Source organism: Protobothrops mucrosquamatus, unplaced genomic scaffold, assembly GCF_001527695.2.
Source record: "Protobothrops mucrosquamatus isolate PMUCROS unplaced genomic scaffold, P.Mucros_1.0 scaffold5671, whole genome shotgun sequence".
NCBI lineage: Eukaryota > Metazoa > Chordata > Lepidosauria > Squamata > Viperidae > Protobothrops > Protobothrops mucrosquamatus.
Window position 1 is genome coordinate 17134 of NW_015391523.1, and position 18336 is coordinate 35469.

At 48.3% G+C, this 18336-nt stretch overlaps 1 protein-coding gene across 1 annotated transcript in view; it reads right to left on the bottom strand.

Annotated features, from left to right (window-relative positions):
• TSKU (tsukushi, small leucine rich proteoglycan) overlaps window positions 1–16602 on the bottom strand; it is a 31580-nt gene extending 14978 nt beyond the window's left edge. Inside the window, exon 1 of the mRNA XM_015829225.1 lies at window positions 16588–16602. The gene's annotated coding sequence lies outside the window, so the exon portion shown is untranslated. The remainder of the gene's footprint in view (window positions 1–16587) is intronic.
• Between the last annotated feature and the right edge of the window lie 1734 nt (window positions 16603–18336).

Consider the following 18336-nt stretch of genomic DNA (forward strand, 5'->3'; position numbering starts at 1 on the left):
CTCCTCAGGGTGCCGTCGGCCAAGCAATGTCGGCTGGCGACCCCCAGGGGGAGGGCCTTCTCTGTGGGTGCCCCCACCCTCTGGAACGAGCTACCCCCCGAGATCCGGATAATCCCGGATCTCCTAACCTTCCGCCGCGCCCTCAAGACATGGCTTTTTCAGCAAGCGGGACTGACCTAGGGTGAATTTTAAATAGGGAAAATTTTTAATGATTTTAATAATGTCACAGCTACAAATATTTGGTTTTTAATTGGCTTTTATAGGGGAAATGTTGTGTTGTGTTGTTAGTGTTGTGTTATTTTAATATGCTGTGAGCCGCCCTGAGTCCCGTGGGGAGAAGGGCGGCATATAAATTATGAAAAATAAATAAATAAATAAATAAATAAATTACAGATCTCGTTGCAGGATGGAAGCAGTTCTTAGTAAAGCCGCCTTTTGCAATTGACTAGTGGTGAATTTGTCAATGCCAATGGTGTCCAAGTGGTGCTCCAGTTGTTTTGGAATGGCACCCAAGGTGCCTATTACTATTGGTTTATTATTGTTGTTGTTGTTGTTGTTGTTGTTGTTGTTGTTATTGTTATTATTATTATTATTATTATATCCAACTGTAATTGCCTGTACTTCCTCAATTGCCAGATCCTGATCTGCTCAAGTGAGACTGGGCAATTGAGGAAGTCTGCAGGCAATTACAGTTGGATATTATTTTAATGATAATGATAATGATAATGATAATTATGATAATAACAATAACAATAACAATAAGAAAGAAGGAAGAAAGAAGAAAGAAGGAAGAAGAAGAAGAAGAAGAAGAAGAAGAAGAAGAAGAAGAAGAAGAAGAAGAAGAAGAAGAAGAAGAAGAAGAAGAAGAAGAAGAAGAAGAAGAAGAAAGAGCTGGCTTATTGAAAATAATAATAATAAAAAATTGCTTAAACCATCCAGTGGTTTTTTTTTTTAACGTTTATATTCACCCACCCTGCACAAAAACACACGGGCAAGCGGGCACAGAAACACACACACACACCCTTTAACTTATTTTAAAGTGGAGAAGTTCCCAGATTATTTCACTTTTATCCAAAACTTGGCAAGGGGCTGCCTTGCCAGATGCTCCCTCTCCCTCCCCCCCTCCCCGGCCGCTCATTGCCGGGAGAGTCTGGAAGCCAAAGCACAAGGCATATTTGTTTTAAAACCTCTCCCGAATTCCCTTCCTCCCCACTGGCTTTGCAACACACTTAAGGAAGAGGAGGAAGAAAACCAACGGAGCAGCTAAAGGAGAAAGGGAAAAGTTCTCCGGGGGAAAAATAATTCAGAAAATCAGGATTCCAAGGTCTTCAGAATAACAGAGCTTGAAGGGACCTTGGAGGTCATCTAGTCCAACCCCCCTGCACAAGCAGGAGACCTGATACCATTTCAGACAAATAATGGCTGTCCAGTCTCTTCTTAAAAACCTCCAGTGTTGAAGCACCCACAACTTCTGGTGGCAAGTCGTTCCACTGGTTAATTGTTTTCTCCGTCAGGAAATTCCTCCTTAGTTCTAGGTTGCTTCTCTCCTTGATGAGTTTCCATCCGTCGCTTCTTGTCCTGCCTTCAGGCGCTTTGGAGAATAGCTTGACTCCCTCTTCTTTGGGGCAGCCCCCCGAGATACTGGAAGACTGCTATCATGTCACCCCTCGTCCTTCTTTTCATTAAGCTAGACATTCCCAATTCCTGCAACCCGTTCTTCAAAAGTGAAATTAGCTGACTGCAAACCAAGGTTATCGTGTTTGATTGCATTCATTTTACCGTGCTGATGCTGCAGCTAACAGTGCCAACAGACTTACTCGCGGGTTAATCTAACCAGGTTTAACTTAACTGATCTAGTTTATGGTCTCTCCCGTCCTGGCCCATAAACTCATGTCACTGCCTGGATAAGCCAAATAGGTGGACCAAAACAACAATTTATTTGTTTGGGGTTTTGTGCTGGCCGGTTTTATCACTTCACATGTTCTACTACTTCTGTATGGCTGTGAAAGTTGGACCATAAGAAAGGCTGAGCGCCAAAGAATGGAGGCCTTTGAACTCTGGTGCTGGAGAAGACTCCTGCGAGTCCCCTGGACTGCAAGGCGATCCAACCGGTCAGTCCTAGAGGAGATCAACCCCGACTGCTCTTTAGAAGGCCAGATCCTGAAGTGGAAACTCAAGGACTTTGGCCACCTAATGAGAAGGAAGGACTCCCTGGAGAAGAGCCTAATGCTGGGAAAGATGGAGGGCAAGAGAAGAAGGGGACGACAGAGAAGGAGGTGGCTGGATGGAGTCACTGAAGCAGTAGGCGTGAGCTTCAATGGACTCCAGAAGATGGTAGAGGACAGGAAGGCCTGGAGGAACGTTGTCCATGGGGTCGCAATGGGTCGGACACGACTTCGTAACTAACAACAACAACGAAGAGAAGGACGAGGGGGGACATGATAGCAGTGTTCCAATATCTCAGGGGCTGCCGCAAAGAAGAAGGAGTCAAGCTATTCTCCAAAGCGCCTGAAGGCAGGACAAGAAGCGACGGGTGGAAACTAACCAAGGAGAGAAGCAACCTAGAACTAAGGAGAAACTTCCTGACAGTTAGAACAATTAACCAGTGGAACAACCTGCCTCCAGAAGCAGTGAATGCTCCAACACTGGAAGTTTTTAAGAAGAAACTGGACAGCCATTTGTCCGAAATGGTGTAGGGTTTCCTGCCTGAGCAGGGGGTTGGACTGGATGACCTCCAAGGTCCCTTCCAACTTTATTATTATTATTATTATTATTATTATTATTATTATTATTATTATTATTATTATTATTATTATTATTATTATTATTATTATTATTATTATTATTATTATATAACAACTACTACTTCTGTGGTTGGTTTTTTTTTTTTAAAAAAAATGATGTTTGGGATCGAGAAGGGAAGCTCTTAACATTAGAGGCGATTGCCTGAATACATATTCAGGAAATATGTATTTTCAGTGAGCTGTATACAGGATGTCCTCGACTTAGAATCACAACTGAACCCCAAAATTCTGTTGCTAAGCGAGACAGTTGTTAAGTGAGTTTTGACCCATTTTCCGACGGCGCTTAAGCAAATCACTGCAGTTGTTAAGTCGGTCACACGGTTGTTAAGTGAATCTGGCTTCCCCCCCCCCCCCCCGTTGACTTTGCTTGTCAGAAGGTCGCCAAAGGGGATCGCGTGACCTTGGACACTGCAACCGTCATAAGTACATGCCAGTTGCCGAGCCTCCGAATTTTGATCACGTGACCCTTGGGGAATGCTGCGACAGTCGTTAAGTGTGAAAACAAGTCATAAGTCCCTTTTTTTCAGCGACGAAACTGCAAATGGTCACTAAACAAGTGGGTGTAAATTGTACAACTTGCAAATTTTCCAGTCAACACAGCCACAGCAGTGTAGGAGGTTGAGTCTTGCTGGCCTCAACGGGAAGAGTTTTGGCGGTCCACAGAACCGGTTCCTTCCAACCAAACCCAATTTTTCCCCCCTCTTTCCTGCCTTGATCTTAACAAACTTTTCACTGTTCAGCTTTTGTCATTCCTTCCCAGCCTTGTACGTCGCCCAAAACCAAGGCTGGCTTAACGGTGACATTTAAACCACTTGCTAAGCCACAAACCACGCTGTGCAAACCACCATAGCTTAAAGCAAGATCGGTTACGCTTCAATGATCGGTTAAACCCCGAGCACGGCTGTATTTATTGCACCGGTCAAATAAGGACAGGGTGTCCTTCCCCGACAATATAGACTGTCTGAATCTTCCCCGGATGGCATGGAAGAAATCAAAAGGTTTTCCAAAGTCTTGTGAGTCCTGGTGACTAAGGACATTGTGGGAAAAAATGAGGCAAAGTTCCCCAAATGTTTTCGGCTTCTAAATGCTGGGACTTAAGGCAAGCACTCTGCTTTGATTTAAAAGCCACTTTCCCTGAGAAAAGCATGAAGGATGCGCTACAAAATTTACATTTCGGTGTTCCAGGCCATCCTCGACTTACAAGGACAAACTGAGCCCAAAGGGTCCGTCGCTAGGCGAAACTTTCATTAAGCGAATTTTGCCGCATTTTACGACTTCTGTTGCCACATTTCTTAAGCGAATCGCTACAGCTGTTAAGACACACAGTTGTGAAGTGAATCCCGCTTCCCCGTGGACTTTGCTTGTCACAGACGGTTGCCAAAGGTGATTTGCACGGCAATGCCACCGTCATAAATACGAGACAGCGGACATTGTAAGTTTGAACAATAATAATAATAATAATAATAATAATAATAATAATAATAATAATAATAATAATAATAATAATAATAATAATAATAATAATAATAAAGTTGGAAGGGACCTTGGAGGTCATCTAGTCCAACCCCCTGCTCAGGGAGGTAACCCTATACCCTTTCAGACAAATGGCTGTCCAGTCTCTTCTTAAAAACTTCCAGTGTTGGAGCATTCACTGCTTCTGGAGGCAGGTTGTTCCACTGGTTAATTGTTCTCACTGTCAGGAAGTTTCTCCTTAGTTCTAGGTTGCTTCTCTCCTTGATTAGTTTCCATTTGTTGCTTATTCTTCTGCCTTCAGGTGCTTTGGAGAATAGCTTGACTCCCTCTTCTTTGGGGCAGCCCCTGAGGTATTGGAAGACTGCTATCATGTCTCTCCAATCTTTCTCTTTGTTTGAGTAACAGAATAACAGAGTTGGAAGGGACCCTGGAAGTCATCTAGTCCAACCCCCTGCTCAGGCAGGAAACTCTGTGCCATTTTGGACAAATGGCTGTCCAGTCTCTTCTTAAAAACTTCCAGTGTTGGAGCGTTCACAGCTTCTGGAGGCAGGTTGTTCCACTGGCTAATTGTTCTAACTGTCAGGAAGTTTCTCCTTAGTTCTAGGTTGCTTCTCACTTTGGTTAGTTTCCATCCATTTCTTGCACTGCCTTTTTTTTCCCCCCTGCCTGCTAGATTTCTAGCAAATTCCGATTAGGTTTAAAGCGCTAAATTAGTAGGAGAGGGTTCCTGCTATTTTCGTCCACCAGACGCACGGCGCTTGAAAGCATTACTCACTCCCACAGTCTGGAACCCGGGTTCATCAGGACGTGACTAATCAGCATTATATGTTACGGATTCTGCTTTTCAAGCAGGTTTTTCTTTTTAAAAATTACAGTGTTTTTTTTTTACTTTGCTAAGAGAACAGCTCTTTCTTTCCCTGGAGAAATAAAATTTTAAGCTTGGCCCTTTTGCTTGATTTGTCCACTTAAAGTCTGGGAAGGCACCCATGCCAGTGTTTGCAGGCTTGTGCACTTCAGGACAATATTAATTCAGATTTCACAACTGGGCTTTATCACAGGGGCCCCCAATCCCCGGTCCATGGACTGGTAGCAGGCCGGGGCATGCCAGCAACTGGTCCGCACAAACAAGCAAAGCCCCATCCGTGGGATGCAGGCAGCACACAAAACCACACACCCTCCGGTCCGTGGAAAAACCTCTCTCCACGAAACTGGTCCCTGGTGTCCAAAAGATTGGGGACCTCTGCTTTATCAGATCAGTTCTTCTCGTCGTTAAGGTTCCGCTTACAAGAAGTCCCCGGCTTACAATTTGTTTAGTAACCATTACAGGTTCCGACGATACTGGGGAAAAAAGGGATTTGTCAGCGTTTTTCACANGTTAGTTGGGGATGTGGACAACGCCCTGTAACACAACCCGGGCTGAAGGAAGAGGAACCCGCAACACCTACTTGCTCAGCCTGTACACACCCCGGTCTGCAAGGCTGACACATCAGAAATCGTTGCTCGCGAAGCAAGACTCCGTGGTTTACTTTTACCCAAATGCGCCCGAGGGATCCGACCCTTCCATCGAAATGGCAAAAAGTCGCAGCACTCTGCAAGGCCCTAGACATAGAGGTACAGGTAGTCCTCCACTTACGGCCACAAATTTCTGTTGCTAAGCAAGACATTGGTCAAGCGGGTTTTTGCCCCGTTTCACGACCTTTCTTGCTTGTACAGTTTTTCAGTCAGTGACACAGTTGTTAAGTGAACCCGGCTTCCCCCGTGAACTTTGCTTGTCGGAAGGTCACAAAAGGGGATCCGGTGACCCCCCCCCTCGGGACACTGCAACCCTCATTAAGTACCTGCCAGTTGCCAAGCCTTCAGATTCTGATCATGTAACCATGGAGATGCTGCAATGGTTGTTAACTGTGAGAAACGGTCCTAAAGCACTTCAAGTGGTCGCTAAATGAATTGTAAGTTGTAAGTCCAGGACCCCTGGTATAGGGAGTGCAAGTCCCAAACATTTCAGGAGGACCCCAGAAAGTGCCATCTGTGCCACCAGCAAGGATTCCCAACCTCACATGTCCCAATGCCCCATCATTTTAGGACAAAGTTCAACAAGATATCTTACACGCTGATGACGTTATATGGTTTGGTCATGAAACGTCTGCAAGAAAACCACCAGGCTCAGAGAGCACCAAGGACCCCATATTATTATTATTATTATTATTATTATTATTATTATTATTATTATTATTATTATTATTATTGATAAAGTTGGAAGGGACCTTGGAGGTCATCTAGTCCAAGCCCCTGCTCAAGCAGGAAACCCGATACCATTTCGGACAAATAGCTGTCCAGTCTCTTCTTAAAAACTTCCAGTGTTGGAGCATTATTATTATTATTATTATTATTGATGATGATGATGATCATCATCATCATCATCGCACAGTCAGCCAGATATTCAGACTGGGTTAGGCATTTTTGTCTGCCTTACCAAGGACCTGGGATAGGCAGATGTGGATGTTTGACGATATCACAGATATCGTCGCAGGATGGAAGCGGTTCCTAGTAAGGCCGCCTTTTGCAATTGACTAATGGCGAATTTGTCAATGCCGATGATGGTGTTCAAGTGGTGCTCCAGTTGTTTTGGGATTGCACCCAAGGCGTTTATTACTATTGGTACTACCCTTGCTTGCTTTTGCCACAATCTTTCTATTTCTATTTGTAGGTCTTTGTATTTTGTGATCTTCTCCAGTTCTTTCTCGTCTATTCTGCTGTCTCCAGGCACTGCCACGTCCACTATCCAGATTTTCTTCCTCTTCCTCTTCCTCCTCTTTCTCTCCTCCTCCTCCTCCTCTATCTCCTCCTCCTCCTTTCTAGAAACCCCCCTCCCTTCTAGCACTGATGATGTTCCCTAGTTGGGTCATGAAACGTCTGCAAGAAAACCACCCAGCTCAGAGAGCACCAAGGAGCCCCCAGTTCATTCCTGGGCTACCAGTACTCTCTTCTATCTAAACCATGTTAGTTTTTTACATCGCTTAAAGCCAATTTACAGAGTAACACAGTTGGAAGGAATGTTGGGGGTCTTCCTTTACACCATTCCCATCTCTTCTTGAAAACTTCCAGGATTGGAGAACCCACAACTTCTGAAGGGAAGCCGTGCCACAGATGAACTGTTCTCACTGTCAGGAAATTCCTCCTTCGTTCCAGGTTGCTTCTCTCCTTCTTGATTAGTTTCCATCCGTTGCTTCTTGTCCTGCCTTCCGGCGCTTTGGAGAACAGCATAGCAGAATAACAGGGACCTTGGAGGTCTTCTAGACCAACGTCCTTCTCAGGCAAGAAACCCCCTACTATTCCAAACAAATGCTTGTCCAGTCTCTTTTAAAAAAAACCTCCAGTGATGAAGCATGCATAACTTCTGGTGGCAAGTTGTTCCACTGGTTAATTGTTCTCCCTGTCAGGAAATGTCTCCTTAGTTCTAGGTTGCTTCTCTTCTGGATTAAATTCCACCCGTTGCTTCTGGTGCTCTGGTGGATAGTTTCAACTTTTCATCAACGCCCCCCCCCCCGCGTGAATTAACAGCCCTTGACTGCAAACAATCTCGATTTCTACTTTAATCCAAACCAGGAAATCAATCTCTCGGGCTCCTGCTGAGCTTAGAAATTCACTTTTTAACCTTTTGCAAATAGGATCCTGGGAACTGGGAGTTTCCCAAGGTGCGTTTACTGGATTTTTTTTTTAATCTCATCATCATTTAGGGGAAAAGTATGACCATTTACAGATGGCTCCTCCCCAAGGCGCACACCTTACACTTTGGGGGAAGGGAGAGGAGTAGGAAGAAGAGGAAGACGAAAACAGCGAAGCCAGGAAAGGGATGAGGAAGGGATTATCAAAAGAGAACGCAGACTCTGACTGCACTTATTGAATAGCCCAGTGGTGGCGAACCTGTGGCACGCGTGCCAGAGGCGGCACGCAGAGCCCTCTCTGTTGGCACACGCGCCACCGCTGCCAGCAGCAGCAAGTCCATCAGGCCGCCACCGCTGCCCAGAGCAGGAGCCCCACCCAGCACAAAGGAGACGAAGCGGCCGACTAGCAAGTTCGAGTAAAAGTGGTAGAGCAGAGGTCACCCACCATTGTCGACTGGAAGAAAAGGGAGGGGGAAGCATTTTACATGCGTGTGTGCACGTGCGCACGAGGCCGCAAGCACGCACGCGCTGCAAATGGGGTGGGGCCAGTGCCTGCGTGATACTTACTCGCCCTGCCCCGTTCTTGCATGTTGCAGCCTTGTATCTGCACCCTGCGGTGCGGCGGTGGCTGTTTTTGCACCTTGCAGCACGGGTGGCCCATTTTTGTGCCCCTGGTTTTTGCGTGCCAGAGGGGGCACTCAGAGGTGCCTCCCTGCCCCCCCTCCCTGAGGGCACCACAATGCTGATGTGGCCCTGGCACTTTGCGATAAATACGGTAAGTGGGTTTGGGGTTGTGGTTTGGGCACTCGGTCTCTAAAAGGTTCGCCATCGCTGGAATAACCTTTCAAGTACAGGCAGGTCCTTGACTTACAAACAATATTGAGCCCAACATTTCCCTGGCTAAGCTAGATCAGGGCTTTTCAACCTTTTCACCCATTGTACCACTTTTAGAATATGGCGATATCCGAGTAGCACCAGTCGCCTAGCAAGGTGTCAAAAACTTGATGACCAAAAAAAAAAAAAAAAGGGAAAAGTGATGAAGTACAGGTAGTCCTTGACTTAAAACAGTTCGCTTAGTGACTGTTCAAAGTTACAATGGCACTGAAAAAAGTGCCCCCCAAGCCACAGCCGAGCAAGACGCCTGCCTGCCCACCCAGTGGCGCTCTTCCTCCTGTCCGAGGTTTCCATTGTTGTGAGCATTTCTGTTGAGGATTGGCAGCGGGGGTGGGGTGGGGGGTGTTTGGTTTTTATTCCCCCCATCTGCTGGGTGGTTGCAGCAGGTTTTGGTCACTTCACATGACCCTGGGACACTGGGACCGTGATAAATATGAATCAGTTGCCAAGCATCTGAATGTAAATCACAAGACCCTGGAGATGCTGCAACATTCCAGCTGATCGGTGCTTCTTCTGGGCTCAGCAGAAGCGCCAGGATCAGCGCCGAGCTCCAGCTGGAGCCTGGCGCTGATCCTGGCGCTTCCACTGAGCCCTGACAGCCCCAAAGAAGCGCCGATCAGCTGGAAAGCGGCACTGATCCTGGCGCTTCCGCTGAGCCCGGACAGCCCTGCAGCTCCAGCCATCTCTCGCTCAGGCTTGTGCGGTGCTGCCACCGGTTCAGCTCATTCCCCTCCCCTCCTACCACTTTTCTAGGATGTTCGCGTACCACCTGCCAGGTGTCCATGTACCACAGGTGGTACCCATACCACTGGTTGAAAATCCCTGAGCTAGATAGTTGTTAAGTGAATTTTGCCCTGGTTTTACGAAATACACTATTTCTCAGCCCGGGTAACTTTAAGCTGTGTGGACATCAAACTCCCAGAATTCCCCAACCAACCATGCTGGCTGTGGAATTCTGGGAGTTGAAGTCCACCCAGTTTAAAATTGCTCAGGCTGACAAACCATGCACTAAATCAGAGTTGGCGAGAGGATGGAAAGAAGGGATGGTTTTGTGTGTGGTGTGTGTCTGTGTGTGAATGCATGCGCGCGTGCATGCGCACGAACCCCCGTTGCGTGCGTGAGTGGAGCTGTGAACACCCACAATGCTTGTGGCGACACTTATGCGAGCAGGGCCAGAAACGTCTGCAATGCTCATGGCGACGCTTACACGAGTCCTGCTGTGCGCGTGCACACTCACGCACACACTGGCCAGCGACTTATGTGGCCCGGTGGCCAATATGCCGTGGACCGGTAGCGGGCGACGGCCCACAGGTTGGGGACCCCTGCCCTACACCCTGAGCTAAACGTAGCACTACTGTTGTGTTCTTGTAAGATGGGATGCTCAAGCAAGGAAACCAGGTACGGCCACAAGGGCGGCGTTCCGATCCTGAGGCTTAGGATGTGGGGAAGGTGTTGGATCCATCCACCCTTCGCCATGTACACTTGAGGGCATCGCTGTCCTAGTTCCCACAACCTCACCACCTTCTTTTCACAGGGAGAAACAGAAAGAGGGAACACTCTGCCCTCCGCCTTGAATTCCCAAAGGAAAGGTGAGGTTTGCAGGTAGTCCTCGTTTAGCAACCACCCTGTTTAGTGACCGTCCGCCGTTCTAACCAGGATGAAAAAGTTACAACTTTGCAATCATCCTCCCCTCTGTGGTCTTCCTGAGTCTACAAAACCAACGGAAGCAGATTGTGATTTCGCTTAGCAACCGCTCCGCTTTACAACCAAACTGCCAATCCCGACTCTGGTCACTAAATGAGGACTACCTGTATAGCTGATAAAGATGCATGGGGCATAGTGGACATCCTTGTCTTGTACCTTTTCTTATCTCAAAGTTCTCTGTGTAGTCTCAGTTCACAGTCACTTTTGCGGTTTGTTTGTGGCACGTTGTTTCACCCATATTTATAAAGTTTTGTTCAAAGTCCATTGTTTTTAGTTGTTGAGTCATAAATTGCCAGGAAACATTATCAAACGCCTTTTGAGCATCTAAAAATACTAGTGAAAATGGTTTCCCTGGATGCATTTCATAATATTCCAATATGCACACTATAACTCTTAGGTTTTTTTTGATTTGCCTCTTTGGTAGAAATCCATTTTGATCTGGGTGTATAAAATTCGGTTAGAAATCCATTCAGTCTCTCCGCCATTATGGAAGTAAAAATTTGATAATCCACAATTAGTAACGATATCGGCCTGTAATTTTTTTTTATCTGTGTCAAATCTGAGTCTTCTTTGGGTATTAAAGTAATATTTGCTACTGTCCATGTATTTGGGAGTTTAGCCTCCAGCAAAAGTTTGTTTCAACTGTGCACTTAATGTATCTTGTAAGTATTTGTACAACTGAGCAACAAAGATGATTAGAGGTCTGGAGGCTAAAACATATGAGGAACGGTTGCTGGAATTGGGTATGTCTAACTTAATGAAGAGAAGGACGAGGGGGGACATGATAGCAGTATTCCAGTATCTCGGGGGCTGCCACAAAGAAGAGGGAGTCAAGCGCCTGAAGGCAGGAGAAGAAGCAACGGATGGGAACTAATCAAGGAGAGAAGCAACCTAGAATATAAGGAGAAACTTCCTGATAGTTAGAACAATTAACCAGTGGAACCACCTGACTCCAGAAACGGTGAATGCTCCAACACTGGAAGTTTTTAAGAAGAGACTGGACAGCCATTTGTCTGAAATGGTGTAGGGTTTCCTGCCTGAGCAGGGGGTTGGACTAGATGACCTCCAAGGTTCCTTCCAATTTTATTATTATTATTATTATTATTATTATTATTATTATTATTATTATTATTATTATTATTATTATTATTATTATTTATTATTATTATTTTATTATTATTATTATTATTATTATTGTTGTTGTTGTTGTTGTTGTTGTTGTTTTTGTTATTATCTCTGCCAGTAGCCCATCTGGACCCAGCACCGTGGGAAAAGCAGAAACTGCATTCAAGCAGATAGGATTGACTTGTTCACATGTGAATCTGTCTCTCTCGACTTCTCCCTGGCAAAATGGGATTGCAGAAGGGCTCGGCGTGGTGCGATTATACATACACACAGGTAGTCCTCGCTTAGAGACCAGTTTTTTTAGTGACCGACCATTTTTCACACTTACGACCGTTGCAGCAGCCCCACGGTCACGTGATCAAAATTCAGACCCTTGCCAAATGACTCATATTTACGACGGTCGCAGTGTCCCGGGGGGTCACGTGATCCCCTTTTGCGATCTTCTGACAAGCAAAGTCAACTGGAGGAAGCCTAATTCATTTAAGGACTGTGTTACCAACTGAACAACTGCAGGATTCACTTAAAAACTGTGGTGAGAAAGGTCCTAAAGCGGGGCAAAACTCATCTAACAACGATCTCCCTTTGCAACAGAAATTTTGGGCTCAATGTCTAAAATGGTATAGGGTTTCCTGCCTGAGCAGGGGGTTGGACTAGATGACCTCCAAGGTCCCTTCCAACTTTATTAATAACAACAACAACAATAATAATACTAATTTTGTACTTGCAAATGTTTCTGGTGAAGTCCTACAGCAATTCCTGCTCAAATTTGAAGGAAGTCCTTACGACGCGGTTTGACTAGTCTAGACAAACTCTTCCAATGAGGGAGAAAGGAAGGACCGCACAATTTTAAGGCAGAGAAGGGCTGCGTTGGAGGAGGAGCAAACCCTGCGTGCAAAAATCCAGCTGCTCAAGTTGCAACCTCTCTCATTTCTTGCCGTGCTAGATTATTACTTGCAAGGAATGCACGGGTGCGCAGAATCTGAATTCTTCTGGTACCTTTCCTTCCTTCCTTCCTCCCTCCCTCCTTCCTTCCTTCCTTCCTTCCTCCTTTCCATTGCCCTCTCCTTTCTTCCTTTCTTCCTTCCTCCTTTCCTTCCTTCCTCCTTTCCATTGCTCTCCTTCCTTCCTTCCTTCCTCCTTTCCATTGCCCTCTCCTTTCTTCCTTTCTTCCTTCCTCCTTTCCTTCCTTCCACCTTTCCATTGCTCTCCTTCCTTCCTTCCTTCCTTCCTTCCTTCCATTGCCCTCTCCTTTTTTCCTTCCTCCTTTCCATCCTTCCTCCTTTCCATTACTCTCCTTCCTTCCTTCCTTCCTTCCTTCCTTCCTTCCTTCCTTCCTTCCTTCCTTCCTNTCCTTCCTCCCTCCCTCCCTCCCTCCTTTCCATTGCCCTCTCCTTCCTTCCTTTCCTTTCTCCCTCCCTCCTTTCCATTGCCCTCTCCTTCCTTCCTTCCTTCCTTCCTTCCTTCCTTCCTTCCTTTCCTCCCTCCCTCCCTCCCTCCCTCCCTCCCTCCTTTCCATTGCCACCTCCCTCTCTCCCTTCCTTCCTTCCTTCCTTCCTTCCTTCCCTCCCTTTCTTTCATTTATAAAATTTATTGGCCACCCATTTTACCATAGGGCACCTCTGGGCAGCTTACGGTTACCTAGAAGTTAAAACATCAACAGTTAAAATCAAACATGAAAACCAAGGACACGTGGGGAGGGCGGGGCAGGTGGGAATCTGTTCTTACTCAATCAACCACCTCCAATGCGCTGTTCCCCCACTGGGACCCCAAGCTGATTGGCAGAGCCACGTCTTGAAGCCCTTACAAAAAGATAGGAGGGTTGAGGCTAACCTCACACAGAGGGGGGAGAGACAAGACGTTCCGGAGGACAGGAGCCACAGCAGAGAAGACCCTCCATCTGGACCGTGCCAGCCGGAATAATTGGTCTGGGGGGGGACCCACGGCATGCCTCCTTCGCTGCCGCGGGTGGTAGGGGCCAATCCCAGTGGGGCAAGACGGCCCCTCCAGTAAACTGGACCCCTGCCATGAAGGGCTTTAAAGGGGATCCCAAACACCACAAATTGCACCCGGAAGCAGATCTAGGTTACGGAGCAGTGGGTGTCACAGGGATCATTCCTGGGGGCCCCCAAAACTGCCCACGCTGCCACACTCTGCACCCGCTATAGCAGTGGTTCTCAACCTTTTTAATGCCGCGACCCCAACCGGTCGTAAGTCGAGGACTAAACCGGTCGTAAGTCGAGGACTAAACCGGTCGTAAGTCGAGGACTAAACCGGTCGTAAGTCGAGGACTACCCAACCGGTCGTAAGTGAATAATAATAATAATAATAATAATAATAATAATAATAATAATAATAATAATAATAATAATAATAATAATAATAATAATAATAACAACAACAACAACAACAATTGCAAAACGCGGCCTTATTAGGAACTGCTTCCATCCTGCGACGATATCTGTAATACCCTCAAACACCCACATCTGCCTATCCCAGGTCCTCGGGAAGGACTCGATAGGTAGACAAAATGCCAAATCCACCCTGAACATCTGGCTGACGGTGCGATGATCAATAATATTAATAATAATAAAGCTGGAAGGGACCTTGGAGGTCATCTAGTCCAACCCCCTGCTCAGGCAGGAAACCCTATACCCTTTCAGACACATGGTTGTCCAGTCTCTTCTTAAAAGCTTCCAGTGCGACTGTCATAAATATGAACCAGTGACCAAGTGTCTGAATTTTGATCACGTGACTCGGTTGTAAGTGTGAAAAAAGACCCTTTTTTTTCAGAGCCGTTGTAACTTTGAACGGTCATTAAATGATCTGTTGAGGATTGACCATATTCTGGGCAAAGAAATCTAGCCAGCAAAATCCCCTTTGGGTAGCAAACAGGGGCAGCATGTAAACAAACAAAATCCTTCCATCGCCGTCCACCTCACCAAAACACCCTTTTTAGCTGCCCACCCCTTACTCCAGGCCTCTGCAAAGTTTCCCTTTGCAGATGGCGAGCCTGATGGGAGTTGTAGTCCAACTTTCCAACTTAAGCCACAGGACCCCGCACTTTGCAGGAGAGTCTCCTAAAAAGATAACCCCGTTTAACCACCTTGCCCTTTTTAATCAAGGTTGTAACCCCCAAATCTTTTTTCATGCAAGGTAATACGGTTCGCCCTCCCAACTCCGGATCTAGCCGAACCCCGGATCGGAGCCCCCCTCCCCTGTGTCTTCCTAGGTTGGGTGCCACAAAGCGATTCCATCATTCAATGAGAATAGAACTGGAAGGGACCTTGGAGGTCTTCTAGTCCAACCCCTTTGCTCAAGCAGGAGATCCTATGCCATGTCAGTCAAATGGCGGTCCAGTCTCTTCTTAATAACCCACAACTTCTGGAGGCAAGTCGTTCCACTGATTTAACTGTTCTCACTGTCAGGAAGTTTCTCCTTAGTTCCAGGTTGCTTCTCTCCTTGATGAGTTTCCATCCGTGGCTTCTTGTCCTGCCTTCAGGCACTTTGGAGAACAGCTTGACTCTCTCTTCTTTGGGGCAGCCCCTGAGATACTGGAAGACTGCTATCCTGTCCCCCCTCGTCCTTCTCTCCGTTAAACAAGACATACCTAATTCCAGCAACCGTTCCTTATGTGTTTTAGCCTCCAGTCCCCTAATCATCTTTGTTGCTCTCCTCTGCACTTCTCCGCACATGCAAGTAGTCGTCTGAATGCATTCCACACATCCCCAACACACACACACACACACACACACACACACACACACACACACAGAGGTCCTTCTTTTCCCCTCTAGATTCGCTCCGTTTCGAATGGAAACTCCCTTCCCGAGCTCCCGTGCAGGCGGTTGCAAAGTTGCAGAAAGCGCCTGTTCGAGTCCTCCCCCCCTCCGGCAGAAAATAAGGGATGCACCCCTCGCGCGCCCCCCTCCCCACAAAGCACCCCGGAGGAGCGCAACCCCCCCACCCCCGCCGATGCACCGTGCAAAATTCAGTGGCCAGCGCTTCTCTCTCTTTCTCCCTCTCCCTCCCTCTCTCTTTCTCTCCCTCTCTCTCTCCCTCTCTCTTTCTCTTCTCCCTCTCTTTCTCTCTTTCTCTTCTCCCTCTCTTTCTCTCCCTCTTTCTCCCTCTCTTTCTCTTTCTCTCCCTCTCTCTTTCTCCCTCTCTTTCTCTTCTCCCTCTCTCTTTCTCTCCCTCTTCTCCCTCTCTCTTTCTCTCCCTCTTTCTCTCTCCCTCTCTTTCTCTTTCTCTCCCTCTCTCTCTTTCTCTCTCCCTCTCTCTCTCCCTCTTTCTCTCTCCCTCTCTTTCTCTTCTCCCTCTCTCTTTCTCTCTTTCTCTTCTCCTTCTCTCTTTCTCTCCCTGTTTCTCTCTCCCTCCCTCTCTCTCTCTTTCTCTCTCCCTCTCTTTCTCTCTCCCTCTCTCTTTCTCTCTCCCTCTCTTTCTCTTTCTCTCTCCCTCTTTCTCTCTCCCTCTCTTTCTCTCCCTCTCTCTCTTTCTCTCCCTCTCTTTCTCTCTCCCTCCCTCTCTCTCTTTCTCTCTCCTTCTTTCTCTCTCTCTCCCTCTCTCTCTCTCTCTCTCTCCCTCTCTTTCTCTTTCTCTCTCTCCCTCTCTTTCTCTCTCTCTCTTTCTCTTTCTCCCTCTCTCTCTCTCCCTCTTTCTCTCTCTCTCTTTCTCCCTCTCTTTCTCTTTCTCTCCCTCTCTCTTTCTCTCTCTCCCTCTCCCTTTCTCTCTCCCTCTCTCTTTCCTTTCTTTCTCTCCAGCCGAAAGCAAGTCCCGGAGCTGCAGGGATGCGGAGGACCGACCGACCGGCCGGCCAGGAGGAGCAGCCAGCAGCAGCAGCAGCAGCAGCCGCCCTCGCCCACACCCGGAGCCAGTCCCGTCTCCCTTCCCTCCCCAGCTGCGGAGCCCAGCATCGCCCGACTCACCTCGCCTGCCGGCCAGCTCCGTCCCCGGCTGGGAGAGGCGGCGGCGGCGGCGGCAGCAGCAGCAGCAGCGGCGGCAGCCGGACGATCGGAGCGGGCGAAGCGCGCCCTCCTTCCCTCCCCGCTCGGCCAAGGTGGAATCCCGCGGCCGCCAGCTGGGCTTTTTTTTTTTTTTAAAGCGCTCCGCCGCCAGCGCGCAAACTCCGCCTCGTGCACGCGCGCCCCGGGCACGCCCCGCCCCCCGAGACGGCCCCCCTCCTTCCCTCCCTCCCTCTCCCGCCTGTCCCCTGCCAGCGGCGTGGGAAGGGAAGGAAGGGGGGGGGAGGGAAGGAGGGAGGGAGCGTCTGCCAAGGGCGCGGCTCCGCCTGGCGCGTGCACGGGAAGGCCCGCCCCCTCCTCCTCCCCCTCCCCCTGTTTCTGGGGAGGGGAGAGGGGAGGGATTTGGGGGGGCGAGGAAGGGAGGGAAGGCAACTTTGCAGCCGATGGAAGCGGAGGGAGGAACATCTGGAAGGGGGAGGCGGGAGGGAGGGAGGGAGGGAGCGCTGGGCTCTTGTCCAGCGGGATGGCTTGGGAGAAAGTCTGGGAACTTTGGGGGAGGGGGGGGGAAGGGGAGAGGGAAACAATGATTCCCGGTTTGTTTGAGCCCCGTCAGGGTTATTCAGCCCTGCTACACACACACACACACACACACACACACCACCCTCGAGCACAGCTGGTTGGGCAGGCTCCGGCGCTCTGCGGGATGGGCATAGAACCAGAGCATGTGCAGAGTGCGCTCTGCTGCCTGGCTTGGCAGGCTCCAGCACTGGGCAGGAGGGGCTCAGACCTGAGCATGTGCAGAGTGCATTGTGCTCCCAGGTTTGGCAGTCTCCAGACCTGGGCAGGAGGGGCTCAGACCTGAGCATGTGCAGAGTGCGCTCTGCTGCCTGGCTTGGCAGGCTCCAGAACTGGGCAGGAGGGACTCAGCCCTGAGCATGTGCAGAGTGCGCTCTGTTTCCTGGCTTGGCAGGCTCCAGTACTGGGCAGGAGGGGCTCAGCCATGAGCATGTGCAGAGTGTGCTCTGCTGCCTGGCTTGCCAGGCTCCAGCACTGGGCAGCCCTGAGCATGTGCAGAGTACACTCTGCTCCCTAGCTTACCGGACTCCAGCACTGGGCAGGATGGACTCAGCCCTGAGCAAGTGCAGAGTGCACACTACTTGGCCTCAGATCTGACCCGGTTACTCAGACCCTGGTGACTTTTTCTCCGAGGTGGATTAAATTAGGTTAGCAAAAGGCTGTGCAGGCTTGTGAGTGCCCCAGTTAAGCCTAGCTAGAGTTAAACCTGCGGGTTTTTTTTTTTTTTTGTGGTTTAATGTGTTGCATAAATTCAGCTTGTGCAATTCCTTTTGGCTAGAGAGTGTGGTGTGGTCCTAGGGAAGACAGACATTCGTTAACCGTTTTAAACATCTCGTACAATATGAACGGTTGAAGTAACAGCCTGTTAAGTGTGCTGCGTTCCTTGCCAACTGAATTCAGTTGCTGCTGCAATAATACTTAACATTTCATGGGTTCCAAATTGGCCATTTTACAATAGCCTTGTAAGGTAGGCTTCCTAATCCGGCACGTACAGATAGTCTTGACTTACATCAGGGGTCTTCAAACTTGGCCCTTTTATGACTTGCGGACTTCAGCTCCCAGAATTCCTGAGCCAGCATGGGGGAACTATGGCCCCTTCATGACTCGTGGACTTCAACTCCCAGAATTCCTCAGCCA